The 17,558-nt window shown below is 38.5% G+C and overlaps 1 pseudogene; it reads right to left on the bottom strand.

Moving 5' to 3' along the window:
* Positions 1-274: 274 nt before the first annotated feature.
* LOC101701140 (metal-response element-binding transcription factor 2-like) lies at positions 275-2,560 on the bottom strand (annotated as a pseudogene).
* Between the last annotated feature and the right edge of the window lie 14,998 nt (positions 2,561-17,558).

Here is a 17,558-nt window from a genome sequence, read left to right as displayed (position 1 = left end):
ATGTAAAAGAATTGAAGTTACCCCCTGTATATTATCAGACCATAGTGCAATTAAATTGGAGATCAATGACATAAGAAACTACAAAACTCCCACAAACACATGGAAATTAAATAATCCTCCTGAACAACCATTGGGTCACAGAGGAAATTAAAGAAGAAATTTTTTGTTTTTGATGTTGTTTTTTAAAGAAAGATAGTAAAAGCCAGACTACTTTAGGGCTTTGAACTGTACCTATAGAAAATGAGTGCAGTGAACATAATATTCAGTTCTATAGTCAGGATGCAGTTGCTCCTTCCTCTTCCACAAGATACTGCACTTTTCCATCAAGTGTCATCTGATGAGCCAAAACTTGGTACTTTTCACCACATGCTATTCTACCTGCAGCACTAAAATAACTAGTAATGGAATTTTTTTGATGATTGAGTTGTAACTGTTGATCTGTTAAGTTATTCAAGATCTCTGTGTTGAGTTCTTCAAATTGGTAATCTTCTTGGCCTTCATCATCTTTTACAGTTTCTGAGTTCTGAGTCTGGAGTGTTCTTCTCAGAAGACAACCTCTTCTTCTATGCAAACATGGTATTGCAGCAGGCCAAGATCTACCTGTGCAAGTTCTTTTTCTGGAGTCAGATAAGCCATGATAAGACGAGGTAGTTTCTTTTGTACTGGAAGCACCCGTGAAATCCGTATCTGAGGTATTGGATGAATGTGCAGTTCCCTCAGTTATCCTATAGAACAAGGTAAATCTAAGGCAGGATTCTCAGAAACTGGTTCCTTATCCAAAGGTGGCTCAGCAGTTTTTTTGTATTATTTTTCTCAAATACGGGCCAGGAGGACAGCCTACAGAATTTTTCTTTCCTTTTTTTTTTTTCTATTCCATTGCTTATTTCTCTTGGATCAGGTATAGGTTTGGATGCCTTTCTGTCTTTAATTTTGAATTCATGGGATGTTCCTTCAGGTTCTTTCTCTGCTTTGAAAGCCACATTTGGTGGCACAGGAGGAACACGAATTCACATCTCAAACAAATGGTTCTTCTTCTTTATTTCCTTCCCAGACATAAACATGGTCTTGTAATCATTTAATGCCTCCAGAACATGCTCATATCTTTCAGATTTTGGTGTGTCTGCCAGCTCCCCAGGGTGCAGTCTATCCCAGTTTTCATTAATATATGTCATAAGCTCAAGTTCAGAATCAAAATATTTCTTGTGAATAACAGATGTTTGAGGTATTCTGGTCCAGAACTGCAGACAGAGCAAATAAATGTATAAAATCTATCTCCAAATAGCATTGGCTTTTGAAGGCATTGCACACAAGCTTCATGAAACTACTGCTTACATTTGCAGCACTATAGCATCTTTAAATACCAGTCTCCAGGGCCTCCACAATAGCAGTAACACTGCTGGACACTGGTTTTATGATCTTTGTTCCATTCAAGGTCTGCCACACTACAAGGTAATGTCTGCTTCATGACTTGCAATGCTTTGGCATTTGATCCTTTCTTAAGTGCACCACCCCTCTTTGTATTGTTTTGTTTTGTTTCCCCTTAAATTCTTTTATTGGTACATTTTAGGTATGCAATACGTTTACATTTATCATTGGGTGCTTGTACCTGTACATGATGTATCTTGGTTCTTATTTTTTCCCCATTACCTGTGTGCCCTTCACCCCCTCCACCCTTCCCTATTTACCCAGACTTCATTTCCATTTTTTTTTCTTTTCTCATAATTTTTCCTTTCCCTTCTTCCCTTTCCCCTGCCCCTCCCACCACCCCTCCACCTTTGGACCTTTTCCTATTTCAAATTATCAATTACTAATTTTAATCATTTTAATCCTTATTTACACTCTCAGTTTCTCACACTAGAGATACTACTCAGTATTTACACACGTGTGTCCTATTTATTTCACTTAAGAGTATGGCCTCGATATGCATCCATTTAGCTATAAATGTCTCTAGTTTCTCATTTTTTATGGATGAGTGGTACTCCATTTTATAAAAAAACCACATCTTCTTTATCCAGTTTCCAGTTGATGGGCACTTGGGCCGTTTCCAAGCTTTAGCTACTACAAACTGTGCCGCTATAAACATGAACCCCTCCTTACTGTTGTTGCAAAAACACACTATCAACGGAGCCATTTTTCATCTGAATCAATCACACTGGAATCAATGTGAGGTGTATGACACAATTGATGATATGCTTGGCCACACTTATCACATATAACCATTTCATTAGGAGCTTCTGAATACTCGTGACATATTGTACAGACCATTTTCCCACTTCCAGTGGCTCCTGTTTGAATGTCCTTCCAGAGAACCCAGGATTTAGAGCTGTCTTCAAATATGATGAAGCAGCTCTGTTTCAATATGTTTATCTTTTTGATAGTTTCAAGATAAAACAAGCCACCTGACCATCTAGCTAGGACATCCTGACCCTCTTCAAATTTACATGCTGGCTTTTTGGCTTTATGTCCATCCTGTAAAGAAAGCTTGGTCAAGGACGTTGGGGTCTTTTGGTTTCAATGTAAAGGAGACTGCTTGTGGATCAGTGAATTACCTGCCCCTGTAGAGTCTACCAGCCTCAAACTGTAGCCCACTTCGCCACAGCCCTTCACCATTTTGGTTTTCTGCAGACTGCTGGTGCATTCTGGGAGGGCGGAGAGGCCTCCTGCTGGCTTTTAAAAACCTGGATTTGAGCCTGGTCTGTGATCTTTCACCTTCCTCTTAAATTTCATTTTGTTTCCATTTTTTCCTTTTCTCATATTTATTCCTTTCCCTTCTTTCCTTTTCTTTACCCCTTCCTCTTCCCCTTCCCCTTTGGACCTTTTCTTCCTATTTCACATTATCTATTATACATTTTAATCCTTATTTACACTTTCAGTTTGTAAATAGGGAGGGGTGGAGGGGTTGAAGGGAGGGCAGGGGAATGGGGAAAAAAATAAGAACCAAGATATATTATGTAAATTTACAAATTCCCAATAATGAATGTCAGCATATTGTATACGTAAAATGTACCAATAAAATTAATGAATGAAAAAATCATTTCTGAATTTTTAAAATAAAGATAACAGTAACTATTCTATCTATCTCATTAGTAGTTGGAAAGATCAGATTAAAATAGGTAATACATGAAATTGCTCTGTAAACTGTAAAAATCCTACCTGCATTTTTACCATGCAAGCAATAACTAGGGCTGACTTGGACTCCATGTTATCAAGGAAAAGGAATTTCTAGGTAGTGTGAACTGTGACTTCCAAAAGCACAGTTACCATTAGTTCTGAAGTATATTTCTCATTAAAATTATTCTTCCTTTAGTGTATTTGGCTTGGGGACCTGAGCTGTTGGTATTGACAAACTTGTATTCAAATTCTGACAATACTGCCTCACTGAAACAAAAGACAAAAACTTCTTCAGGATCCTGTCTTCTTCCCATATCCAGCTTGGGAAAAATGCCATGGTTATTATACAGTATTTAAATCTCAGAAGGCCTTCGGAAGTAATCTCACCTCTAGTCAGATTGGGCAGCAAAGAAACCAGGAGTGTCAGGAAGGAGTCTTCAGGACTTGAAATAATGGAGTTACAAAATAAATTCAGCCTGGAATCAGGCTATGGCAATATGGCTCAACTTCTTTTAGGAAATTCAACTTCATTTCTTGTTTTCAATCATTTAGTCACCTTGTACTACAACTGAGTTGACTCTCCCTTGCAATTCGTTACCACTGTGTGTTTTTGGGTCTTAAGATCAATCTGGAGTGTTCTCTGTACAGGCATGAAAGCTGTGCAGGAGGAAAAGTGTTGGTAATGAGACACTGATGTCACCCAGTCTCGAGGCAGGATATTTCAGTCAGCATCTCTCTAACCAGGATAGCAAAATGTGCAATTTTAACTTGAGAAAAAGAATGGCACAGATTCATTGCTAAATCTCAATGTACTAGGACACAGGAAAAGATTTTGCAGCCACAGAGTCTTTGTTAGCCCTAGATGAAGTGGTCACCAGATGAGATGCAGATTGGCAGCTGCCTGTGGAGGACAGGGCAGCCTGGTAGATACCTGCCACAAAATATCTTATGCACTGCTGGAAACACACACATTCATTCATTTACTCTACAGATGTGTGCTCAGCACCTGTATATCAGGCACTCTGCTAGCATCTATAGGAGAGTAAGATCTTGTGAGATATAACCCCTGCTTTCAAGATGTTTATAGACCATGTGTTCCCATTCTGGGCTAATATTTAATGCTCTTAAGCATTTTTTTTTGGTACCAGGGATCGAACTCAGGACCTTGTGCTTGTGAGGCAGGTGGCAATACCACTAAGCTAAATCCCCGGCCCCGCTCTTAAGCATTTTAAAAAAGTTGAATTGAAATACTCCTATCATAAAAGTAGGTGGCATTTAGTATACACTAAATATACTATTGTGCAACTACTATCTCTATCTAGTTCCAAAGCATTTCTGCTACCCCCAAATAAAACCTTCTATCAACCTAGCAGCTATTCACTACCCTCTCTTCCCCTAGACACTGTCTACCACTAATCTCCTTTCTGAATCTCTGTATTTACCTAGTCTGAATGTTTTGTATAAATATAGTTTGTAATATGTGGCTTATTATGTCTGGTTTCTTTGACTTAGAATAATGTTTTCAAGGTTCATCACATTGTTGCTAACATGTATTAGTGTGACTTTATTCCTTTTTATAGCTGAATAATATTCCACAATTTTATCTATTGATAGACATTTAGGTGTTGCTACATGGTGTTTTGCATTTGTGCATATTATTGGTAGGAACATATGTGTGCAGGTAATTGCTTGAGGACCTGTTTTCAACTCTTGTGTATAGACCCAGAAGGGGATTGCTGGGATAAATGGTAATTATATGCTTTAATTTTTGAGTAGCTAGAAAGTTGTTTTCCACATAGACTACATCATTTTGTATCCTCACCAGTAATATATGAAGGTCCCAAGTTCTCCACATCCTTGTTGACACTTGTTATTTTCCACATCTTTTATTATCACCATTTTAGTGGAGGTGAGTGTGGTTTTGATTTGCATTTTCTTAATGATGAAGGATGCTAAGCATCTTTTCATGTAACCTCTAGTATTTTTACATAGTAACTGAGATACCTGTGAGTAATGGTGTCAGGTCATTTGAAAGGCACTACTACCTTTGCCTCTGGGAGGGAGTGAGCCCCAAGATCACGGGATTTAATACTAGCACATTTTATAGGGGAGGAGGGTCAGGCCGAGGAAGTAAGGACAGATTGTGGAGTGTGGCTGAGAGGTGATGTCCAGGTCACCAGGGAGGAACTCAGGACTACATGTATTGTGAGGTTGGAAGTTGGCAAAATTAGGCTGTGTGATGCCCAAGGGGTAAGTGTGGGTGGCCAGGATTAACCTACCTCTCTCATAATTTCTCTGAGGGCAGTTACTTCCCTCTTGAATTATTTGCTCTTCCATGGAGAAGCAGCACAACTGTACTCTGGACATTAGGACCACATCATGGCTGGGAGCATGGTGCTCCACAAACCTCATGTGAACTAAGAGAGGTGAAAGTACACTGAGAAAGTCCAGTGTCCCGGTCTCTCAGGAGGTGAAAACCTCTACTTTAAAACCACAATTTTAGGGTGCACAGAATACACTAGTCTTTCTTATGATTATTTTTAAATGGAGAGTTCATGGTTATAGCTTTAGAATCCATTTTTTGTTATTTATCTGTTGTTTCACATTTAGCAAAAAACGTACCCTCATCAAAAGAATTACCTTGATGGAAAACACAGAAGAAATGGACAGATTCCTAGATACATATGAATTACCAAAGTTGAATGAAGAAGACCTAAAAATTCTAAACGACCCAATATCAACCAATGAAATTGAAAAACAAATTAAAAACTTACCAAATAAGAAAAGCCCAGGTCCTGATGGCTTCACTGCTGAATTCTACAAGACATTTAGAGAGGAACTACTGCTACTCCTGAATTCATTCCTGGAAGCAAGCATCACCTTGATCCCCAAAGCAGAGAAAGACCCAACCGAAAAGGAGAACTATAGGCCAATCTCACTAATGGACACAGATGCAAAAATCCTTAATAAGATAATTTCAAACAGAATGCAGAAGATCATCAAGAAGATCATACACCCTGACCAAGTGGGATTCATCCCAGGGATGCAGGGACAGTTCAACAAATGCAAATCAATCAATGTAATACAATATATCAATAGAGTCAAGGACAAAAACCATAGGGTCATCTCAATGGATGCAGAAAAAGCATCTGACAAAATCCAACATGCATTTATGATAAAAACCCTATAAAAATTGGAATAGACAGATGGTCTCTAACTCAATCTGATAAAAACTATCTATGAAAAAGCAATGGCAAATATCATACTAAATGGCCAAAAACTGAAATCCTTCACACTAAAATCAGGAACAAGACAAGGATGAACACTATCACCACTCCTGTTCAATATAGTCTTGGAAACATTAGCCACAGCAATTAGACAAGAGAAAGAAATAAAAGGAATAAAGATAGGAAACAAAAAAGTCAAATTGTCATTATTTGTAGATGACATGGTACTATATATAGAAGACCCCAAGAACTCCACCAAAAGTCTTCTAGACTTAATAAGCAAATTCAGTAGAGTAGCTGGATACAATGTCAACACATAAAAATCAATAGCTTTCTTCTACACAAACAACAGACTCACTGAGACAGAAATAGAGCAAACAATTCCTTTCACAACAGCATCCAAGAAACTGAAATACTTAGGAACCAACCTAACAAAAAAAATCAAAGACCTCTTCTAGGAAGACTATAGCACTCTGAAAAGAGATTGAAGATGACATCATAAAATGGAAAGACATCCCCTGCTCCTGGGTAGGAAGGATCAACATAGTGAACATGGCCATACTTCCAAAACTGCTATATAGATTCAATGCAGTCCCAATTGAAATCCCAGCAGCATACTTCACAGACCTTGAGAAATCAATCCAAAAATTCATTTGGAACAAGAACAGACCCAGAATAGCAAAAGTAATTCTAGGCAACAGAGACATGGCAGGGGTATCACAACCTTCAACTTGAAACTATACTACAAAGCTACTGTGATAAAAACAGCGTGGTACTGACAAAGAAACAGACCTGAGGACTAGTGGAACAGATTAGAAGATGCAGAAACAACTCCAGACACACTCAGCCATCTCATCTTTGACAAAGGAGCCAAACACCCTCATTGGAGGAAAGATAGCCTCTTTAATAAATGGTGCTGGAGAAATTGGGTTTCAACTTGTCAAAGATTAAAACTAGACCTATATCTCTCACCATGCACTAAACTAAAATCAAAATGGATTGAAGATCTAAATATTAAAATAGAAATGCTGAAGCGCCTGGAACAGAGGTTAGGTAGAACTCTTGAAGACATTGGTGTAGGAAAAGATTTTATGAACAAAACCTCAGTTGCCTGTGAACTAGCACAAACAATCAACAAGTGGGATCTCTTCTTATTCAAAAGCTTCTGCACAGCAAGAGAAACCACCAGCAGTGTGAAGAGACAACCCACAATGGGGGAAAAAATTTTCACCTGCTGTTCCTCAGACAATGGTCTACTATCTCAAATCTATAAAGAACTTAAAAAATCAGACCTCCCATGTTTAAAGACCCAATCCAAAAATGGGCATCTGAAATGAACAGGCATTTCTTACACAAGGAAGTAGAAATAGCAAATAAACATATGAAAAAATGTTCAACATCACTGGTCATTCGAGAGATGCAAATGAAAAAAAAGCTGAGATTCCACCTCACCCCAGAAAGAATGGCTGCTATCATGAAATCAACCAATAACAAATGCTGGCGGGGCTGTGGGGAGAGAGGAACCCTGCTCCACTGCTGGTGGGAGTGTAGACTGGTGCAGCCACTGTGGAAATCAGTATGGAGATACCTCAAAGAACTAGGACTGGAAGTCCCATTTGACCCAGCTATTCCCCTGCTGGGTATCTTCCCCAGAGAATTAAAAGAATCCTACCACAGTGATATATGTGCACCTATGTTCATAGCCACACAGTTTGTAATAGCTAAAACTTGGAAACAGCCCAAATGCCCATCAACTGGAGACTGGATCAAGAAAATGAGGTGTTTTTTTTTTTTATAAAATGGAGTACTACTCAGCCATAAAAAATGAGAAATTATAGACATTTATAGGTAAATGGATGTGCATTGAGGTGATACTCTTAAGTGAAATAAACAGCACACACATGTAAATACTGAATAGTTTCTCTAGTGTGAGAAACTGAAAGTGTAAATAAGGACTTAAAGGTATAATAGATAATGTGAAATAAGAAGAAAAGGGGCAAAGGGGAAGTGGAAGTGGGAGGGGTAGGGGAAAGGAAAGAAGGGAATGGAATTAATATGAGAAAATGGATAAATGGAAACAAAGTCTTTGTCAATAGGGAGGGATGGAGGGGTTGAAGGGAGGGCAGGGGAAGGAGGAAAAATAAGAACCAAGACAGACTATGTAAAGGTGCAACTTGCCAGTGATGAATGTCATTATATTGTACACCTAAAATGTTCCAGTAAAATAAAATTAAAAAAAAAAGAATTGCTCTGTGGCCAATTTCAAGAAATAAGATCTAAACTCCCTTAAGGGATACTTTGGCTCAATGGATGATGGTTAATACTGAGCCTTGACCCAAGAAAATAGGCAGACTTCATATTCTGGTCTATTCACACCCTTTCTGCCTCTACGTAGAACAACAGATGCACAAGGCAGGATGCTGGAGCAGGATGGCTTTCACAGTTAGGCCAGACATTCTTGTAGCTAGTTTATATTCCTGTTTTCTACTGAAACTACCCTTCAAGAATGTTTTCCTAATTGTGGAACCTACTGGACTTTTCTTAGTCCTTAACATATTTAACCTAAGCACCATTTATTGATCACGTTTTATAGAGCAGGCATGTTGCCAAGCAGTTTATATATTTATAGTAGAAAGTGTGATAAAAATATGGTGAATCATTATTTTAAAAATTAATTTATGTTTGAGATACATAATAAATACACTCATTGTGAGGAATTACACCATACATATATATTGCATCTTTATCCTTTTTACTTCCCCATCCTATTCCCTCCTGTTCCCTCTATTCCCAGATCCCTTCCCATCTACACAAAGTCTATTAAAATTTTTATTACAGGAAAAGACACAATTGGCATTATTCTGCATCAGAACACTCCCCCTTGCTTTGAGCACACTTATCCCATTGTTCTTGCCACTTTCTGAAATCATTCTGGAAGTTCTCTTTCAGGTGTGTTTTTACAAAGTGTGACTCAAGTGAATGCTACTGCCAAGTGTCATACAATAGAAAAATAGGTTCATAAAAACCTCACAATGGGTCCCCATCTACCTTATTCACAGGATCTGAGACTTTGTGACTTCTGGCTCTTCTCTAAAGTTAAAATGACCATAAAAGGTCAACATGTTGAATGGATTCAGAACATCAAGGGAGCCAGGACAACTCAACTGAAGACACTCATGGAATAGGGCTTCCAGAGCTGCTTCAGAAAGTGGCAAGAACAATGGGATAAGTGTGTTCAAAGCAAGGGGTGTGTATTTTTGAGGGGAACTAATGGCAATGTGTCTTTTACTGTAGCACATTTAAAAAACATTTAAACATTCACGGTAGTTTCTGATCACCTTGTGTACACCGTATTCTTTGTGAGTTAGCCAGACAAAGGGGTGAGAGTACAGAGACAGACTTTGTTAGAAAGAAAAATATCTGATCCTTGCCTTCTTTTAGCTTCTTTATCGTGTGCTATATGCTTAGCAAACAGTCCATTTTTTTGCATTAAAACTACTGAAAGAGAAAGCAAAATGAATATGCCGAGTATTCTTTGGAGAGTACCTATTTGATGCAGAATTTTAAGGAAAGAAAAGTGAGAAGGCTTAACTGGAGGCCTGTATTCAGCATGTTTGTAATTCAGTAAAGAAAAAAATTGAAATGTAATAATATTTATATCTTTGCAGAGATACTTTCAGAGTTCTTAATGTTTATTCCAAGTACACATGCTGATGATCTAATTTAAACATTTCTAAACCTATTTTTGATATTAAGAATTGTGATATTAAGATATTAAGAATAATAACTATTACTTTCAAAATCAAAATATTAATTTAAAATTGGATTTTTTTTCTTCCTTGAATGAGTTCAAAGGATGTGGAATATAGGAACAAATTACCAAATATTGTGAATTTATAGGAATTTGTCTAGTTTACGTCTGTGAAAGAAACAAGACATATGGAGTTGGCCAAATATTGTCAATAACAATAAACTGAACCCCATCTGAATTTAGGGGCTCTGAACCTTAGAGATGATGGACAGATATCCTTATTCTGCTAACAGTCATTCTTAGTCATTGTTATGTTACCCTAAAGAGCAGAAAACTAGTAGGGGCAATTTTGTAGAGAAGAAAACTAGAGCCCAGAGGATTTTAAGATTTGCCACCTTTTGTCTAAATCTGCCCTAGATTAAATTTCATGACTTGGGATCCCATAAGTCTCTGCCTACACTGTCCCCTTAGAGTGCCTTAAGTTACTCTCCTTTTTTATGCTCTTTTAAGCCACCAAGACAATCTTCAGTAAGGATCAGCCAGTACTGCTTTTCATATCTGAATATTTGTCTTTCTATTAGACAAATGGGTGGCTAACTGAGCTGTAAGAATAATTTCAAAGGAACCCTACAGTTAGGGAAACCACTATTTCCTGGTTCTCCTAGTTCTGTTCATTCATTCTTCAATGGATATCTGTTGAGTCCTAGGGATTCAGGATTCAGCAGTCAACAAAATAAGGACACCCGTCTTATTTCAAGATGGCACATCTGATTCAAGAAGGAGAAGTCATGGGAAGGAGACTTCTGCCTTCCCTCTAGCACCTTCACTCATGCCTCCCTGAGAGAGGCTGTGAGCTTGCTGGAACCCTGACTTCCTTCTCTTTCTGATCCCCCCCACCCATCTGTCCTGCAGTGAGCTCATCTGGGTAGCTGTGTGTGCGGTTGGTAATTCAGTCATGGGGAAAAGGACTCAGAGCCCAGCTATAACTGCAGATCCCAGCCCTGTTCTCCATTACTTCATTGGTAATAAAGTGGGTGCACTGAGCCTACATCACTCTTCTGTGTCTTTTTTCTTACTTGGCTTAGGAGTCAGAGAGAAAGGGAGTGATTAATGAGGAGCATCAGACTTTCTACCCCTACCGGCTCAGTCACTGCCACAGGTATCATCCAATGAGAGAAAAGATCTGTTATTGGTTGGTGATGAGGGAGCTTTTCAGGAGGTCCTGGCTTCATTAGGGAGCAAGAGTCAGCCCTTTTACAGCTGTGTACAAGCAGGTGGCAGATGCTTAGTGTATCTGCCTCCATGCAGCCCTCTGGCCGAGGAGTTCTTGCCACATACTTGTTGCAACGAAGACAGCCTGAATGTTAAACATTTCAAATCCAGAGAGTTATTTCTCTATGCAGGAGAATTATCCATTAGCACCTTTTAATACAGGCTTCCTTCTGATATATGAGACATAACATGCTTACTGCTTGGTTTTACACAAAATGTGTATCTTCATGCTCCAGAAGGGGTCTTGGAGACATCTAGCATGCATTTACAGATAAGGAAGCTGAGACTAGAGAGATTAATGTTTCAGAGTTTACTAATCACCATTCATCCTGCCCATCACCTCTCTCCCACCAGCCAGTTAATGGGGGACAGAGGTTAAACCAGAACCTGTCTCATGATCTTTTTATCACATCACAAACTAGTCTCTTAACAATGTCAGAATAGTCCATGGAGATTATTTGGTACTGCAAAAGAGTAACTAAAAATAACTGATTCTCCTTTCACATTTTGGTTTAAAAAGTTGAGAAAGCATGGACAGATAAAAGGAAGAAAGAGGAGGGTTCAACATGGCTGAATAGAGGAGGAGCCATGTTGGAGCTACTCAGAGAAAATCAACTAAAAATTGGAAAAAAAGGAGGGACATACATCCTGATGCCAAAATTAATCTGAAATAAGAGACTTGTAGATCAAACAAAACATAGGCATGAGACTTTATAAAACAGTGAAGCAGCCCACAGGGCTGTCTGTGGGATTGCCTCCTGCATGTGGAGCAGGAATGGCACTCTGGGAAGTACCCAAAACACTGATGGACTGCAATAGTGTGGTAACATCAAGCTACACAGGATAGATTTGGGATGCAAGGCCTCTTGTCTCTTTTGCCTTCCCACAAACAGAGATGCTGCAGTCTGGCAAGCACACACAGGAGCGAGTGTCCAAGAAGCTGCTTCCTCCTCAATGGACTGCTAGGTTTTTTTTGCCTTGCACCATAGTGGCTAAATGGAACCTCCAGCCATAATAAGGCTAGGGATTGCAGCAGTGACAGTGAAGGTAGTGAGAAGAACAGCACAACCTTTGTCTTGCAACCAGTGGCATGAGAGAGGGATGCAGACACAGGATTTAAGCAGCCTTGGGCCACAGTGGGGCAGTCAGTGGCAAATCAGCACTCCCCACCACTAGAGCGAAGTGGGACCAAGGAGCTTTGGGCTGACTACATGGCAGTGGCAGCAGGGGCAGTGAGTCACCTGACAGCAATCCCCCCAACCCTCACGGCATGAGAGGAGAGAGAGGAGCAGAGCCCAAGAGGCTGTGGAAGGACTGGGAGGTGCCAACTGTACACAGGACTGGGAGCACTCTTGGGCTGTCTCTGTCTAAGGGGATTACAGCGACTGGGAGAGAGCTGCAGAGACAGACAGGCTAAGGAGATGTGGGAGTCATCCAGAAAGCTGCTGAGTAAAGACTGGCCCCAACTCCCACATCCAGAGGCCAAGATCAACCCCACACCCGGCACTAATCCTGCTGCAGACTGGTGGGTTACCCAGCATAGACTGGGGCTCTGACGGGGACACAGCCACAGGACTGTGAGCCCCAGAGGAATTTATTATTTTTTAAATTTCTTTATTTTGTTTTCTTTTTTCTGTCTGTTTTGGTTGCTTAGGTTTTCACTTTTATTATTTGTTGTATTTTGTTCATCTTTTTTTTTCTCTCTTTTCTCAACTGTTTTTCTTGATTTTTTGATATTTTCATGTCAGAGAACATAGTCTCCAGTATTCCTGGTCCACTTCGGTGTTCTTTTGCTTTCTCCTTTATTCTTTCTCTCCTGTCCTCTTCTGCACTTTCCCAAAGCTTTGATGGTCACCTTTTGTCTTTCAGCCTTGCTTCTACTATATTTCTCTCCGTTTATCACTCTATTTTGTTCCCTGTCCCTCTTAAGTGCCCCCTCCCCCACAGGATAAAGTCACTCTACTAAGGGGAGACTCAATGCATACAATTTCCTAGTTTATGTTGGATTTTGTAATATAAGTGTAGATCTTGCTCCTGTGGTTAAAGGTACCAAATTAATAATTACTACAGCTTGTCATTTTCTAGGCTGTACTTGATGCTATTATTATTGCTAATGGTACTCCTTTAGCCAGGATGTCATACTTGTTATAATCAATTGTTCTCCCATGTATGAAAACACTGTGATTGGCTGGGGCCATAACCCTCACTGTACTGTCCTATACCAAAGGTCTGAGTGCTGAGCCAAATAGATAGCAACTAATAAACCAATTTATCCCTAATAAATTGGGAAGGTAAGATCTTAGGACAGACACAAAGACCAAGAGCTAGCTACACCTAAAAGACATCTCTAAGGAATAGACATTGCCTAGAGAAGCCTCAATACTGGTGTTAAAGCTATCTACCGTAAGAAATTTACAAAGATCAACACAGAAAACAAATTAAATAAAAAATAGAAAATGACAAGACACAGAAGCACAGTGCAAATCCAGACCTCCAGGCCACCCAGGACAAGTCCAGGGGAGAATGAGATAGAGGAAATCAGAAGCCACCTACCTAAATTTTCTGAAATGGTAGCAGCAGAAGTAAAAAAATTAGATGAATGAGCCTATAGAGAAAACCAGATTAGAAATAATCTCTCAGATAAGAAAAGATGATGGTCAAAATGAAGGACTTGCTCAATGATTCTAGTGTAGACACATAAAAAAATAGAGGTGCTTAGGAAAATGATGGAAACCATGAATGCCCAACACAGGATAGAAATGGGATCCATGAAACAAATTCAAACAGATATCAAGGAGATTAAAAATTCCATTGAAAGTATTTGCAACAGATTAAACCAAAGTGAGGACAGAATATCAGATCTAGAAGATAGAATTGCAGTAAGGGTCATGGAAAGAAAGATTTCTTAAAAATGGCAAGGGACCATGAAAAATCAATCCAACAGGTGCAAGATGATGTAAAGAAGAACATAAGATTGATCAGAGTCAATGAGAAACCAGGAGACAGCACAAATGCAATAAAAACCTATTCACAGAGGTAATGGCAGAAAACTCCCAAACATGGAAAAATAATTTGACATACAGATAAGTAAGGCATATTAGCCATGACCAAAATAAATCTACACCAAGGCATATAATAGTCAAGATTCCAGAAATTCAGCACAAGAACAGACTATTAAAAGATGTTAGAGAAAAGAAATCACCTATAAAGGAAAGCCCATCAGAATCACAGAAGACTTCTTAATGCAAACCTTTAAATCAAGGAGAGATTGGAGAGAAGTATTTCAAGTCCTGAAAGAAAACACCCTCCAACCCAGATTAATGTCCCCTGCAAAACTATTTTTCAAAATCAGTGAAGAAATAAGATACTTGCATGACAAAGAACAACTGAAGAAATTCATGACCACCAAACCAACTCTACAAAAAGTTCTGAAGGATATTTTAGAAAGAGATAAAGAAGACCAGAATTCCAAGAAACCAATAGAAAGAAGCCACCAGGCAAGGCAAATAATTAAACAGAGGGGAAAGACAGGGAACCAAAGTCAACACTGAATCAATAGCATTCCTGTACACAAATAACAAACTCAATGAGAGAAATTAGAAAAATAATACCTTGTACAATAGCATCAAGAAAAATGAAATATTTAGGAATTAACCTAACCAAGGAAGTGAAAGACCTCTATAATGAAAACTATAGCATTCTTAAAAAGGAGACAGAAGAAGATATCAGAAAATGGAAAGCTATCCCTTGTTCCTAAATAGGCAGAACTAATATAGGCAAAATGGCCATATTTCCAAAATTGGTATACAGATTTAATGCAATCTCAATTAAAACATCAATAACATTTCTCACAGAACTAGAGAAAGCAATCCTAAAATTTATGTGGAACTAGAAGAGACCTAGAATAGCAAAAGCAATTCTGGGCAACAAGGGTGAGGCAGGGAACATCACAATTCTGGATTTCAAGTTATACTACAAAGCTATAGTGTACTTCAAAGTACAGCATGGCACTGGGAAAAACCCAGAAATGTGCATCAGTGGGACACAATAGAGTACACAGAAACAACTCCATTCACAATGAGCTACCTTATCTTTGACAAAAGTACCTAATCCTTTCACTGGAAAAAAGATAGCCTCCTTAGCATATGGTTCTGGGAAAACTGGCTATCCATATGCCAAGGATTGCATCTATGCCCATATCTTGCATCATGCACTAAACTAAAATCAAAGTGGATCAAAGATCTAAACATTATAGCAGAAAAACTTAATGTGCTAGAAGACAAAATAGGTAAAACACTTGGAGACATAGGTGTAGGCAAAGACTTTCTGTACAGAACCCTGGTTACACAAGTAATAATACCAAGAATCAACAAATGGGATCACATCAAGTTAAAAAGCTTCTGCACAGCAAGGAAACCATTGACAGAGTGAAGAGACAACCTAGAGAATTGGAAAAACATTTGCCAGCTACTCCGCAGACAGAGTATTGCTATCTAGAATATATAAAAAAACTAAAAAAAATAAGACACGACAAATTTAAAGACCCAGTTAAAAATGGGCATCTAAAATCAATAGAGTTCTCAGAGGAAGAGGTGCAAATGGTCAATAAACACATGATAAAATGTTCAACATTACAGATCATTTGCAAAATGCAAATTAAAGCAACACTGAGATTCCATCTCACTCCAGAAAGAATGGCTGTTATAAAGAAATCAACCAATATCAAATGCTGGCAAGGCTGCAGGGAGAAAGGCATTCTTCTTCATGGTTGGTGGGAATGTAAACTGACACCACCACTATGGAAATAAGTATGGAGATTCCTTAAAAATTTAAAAATAGCAATTCCATTTATCCCAGCTAGTCTCTTCTAGGTATCTTCTCAGAAAAGTTAAAGATACCATACCACATGCACACATGCATACTCATGTTTACAGCAGCACAATTCTTAATAGTTAAATCTTGAAAGCAGTCTGTATGACCATCAAAAGATGGATGGATAAAGAAAATGTGGTATTTACAGACAAAGGAATACTACTCTGCCATAAAGAATGGTATACCTTGAGACATTTGTAGGTAAGCGAATGAACCTTAAGGCCATACATAATGTTAAGTGAAGTAAATCTGACACAGAAGCTTATGTATCACGTGGTTTCTCTTATATGGGAAACTCAATTAGTAAATAATATGAGGAATAAAAGACAATAAGCAAACAGAATGCAGCTAATCTAGATCATACACCACAACCAAGGAGGACTCATTCCAGGGATCCAGGGATGGTTCAACATACACAAATCAATACATATAACACACTATATCAACAAAGCCAAGGACAAAAACCACGTGATCATCCCAATAAATGCAGAAAAAGTATTTGACAAAGTCCAACAACCATTCATGATAAAAACCCTAGAGAGGGTTGGGGATTTAGCTCAGCTGCACAGTGCCTGCCTGGCAAGCATGAGGTCCTGAGTTTGATCCCTGGTACAAACAAAAAATAAACAAACAAACAAAAAACAAATCCCCCCAAACCAAACAAACCCTAAAGAAAATTGGAATAGATGGTCTGTATCTCAATCTGATAAAAACCATCTATGAAAAACCAACATCCAACATCATACTAAATGGTCAAAAACTGAAAGCTTTCACCCTAAAATCAGGAAAAGACAAGGATGTCCACTATCCCCACTCCTATTCAATATAGTTCTGAAAACATTAGCCATGGCAATTAGACAAGAGAAAGAAATAAAAGGAATAAAGATAGGAAAAGAAGAAGTTAAATTATCATTATTTGCAGATGATATGATACTCTGCATAGAAGACCCCAAGAACTCCATCAAAAGACTTCTAGATTTAATAACCAAATTCAGTCAAGTAGCTGGATACAAAATGAACACTGAAGCATTCCTATACACAAATAACAAACTCACTGAGAGAGAAATTAGGAAAGCAACACCATTCACAATAGCATTAGAAAAATAAAATACTTAGGAATCAATCTAACAAAGGAAGTAAGAGACCTACACATTTAAACCTACAGTACTCTTAAAAAGGAGATCAAAGAGGATATCAGAAAATGAAAGATATCCCTTGCTCTTGGGTAGGAAGAACCAGCATAGTGAAAATGACCATACTCCCAAAATTGTTATTCAGATTTAATACAATCCCAATCAAAATACCAATAGCATACTTCACAGAAC

Source organism: Heterocephalus glaber, unplaced genomic scaffold (assembly GCF_053883595.1).
Source record: "Heterocephalus glaber isolate CG9 unplaced genomic scaffold, H.glaber_assembly_v1.0 deba00001118, whole genome shotgun sequence".
Lineage (NCBI taxonomy): Eukaryota > Metazoa > Chordata > Mammalia > Rodentia > Bathyergidae > Heterocephalus > Heterocephalus glaber.
The sequence above is the reverse complement of the archived record's forward strand: the minus strand, read 5'-3'. Positions and strand labels throughout refer to the sequence as shown.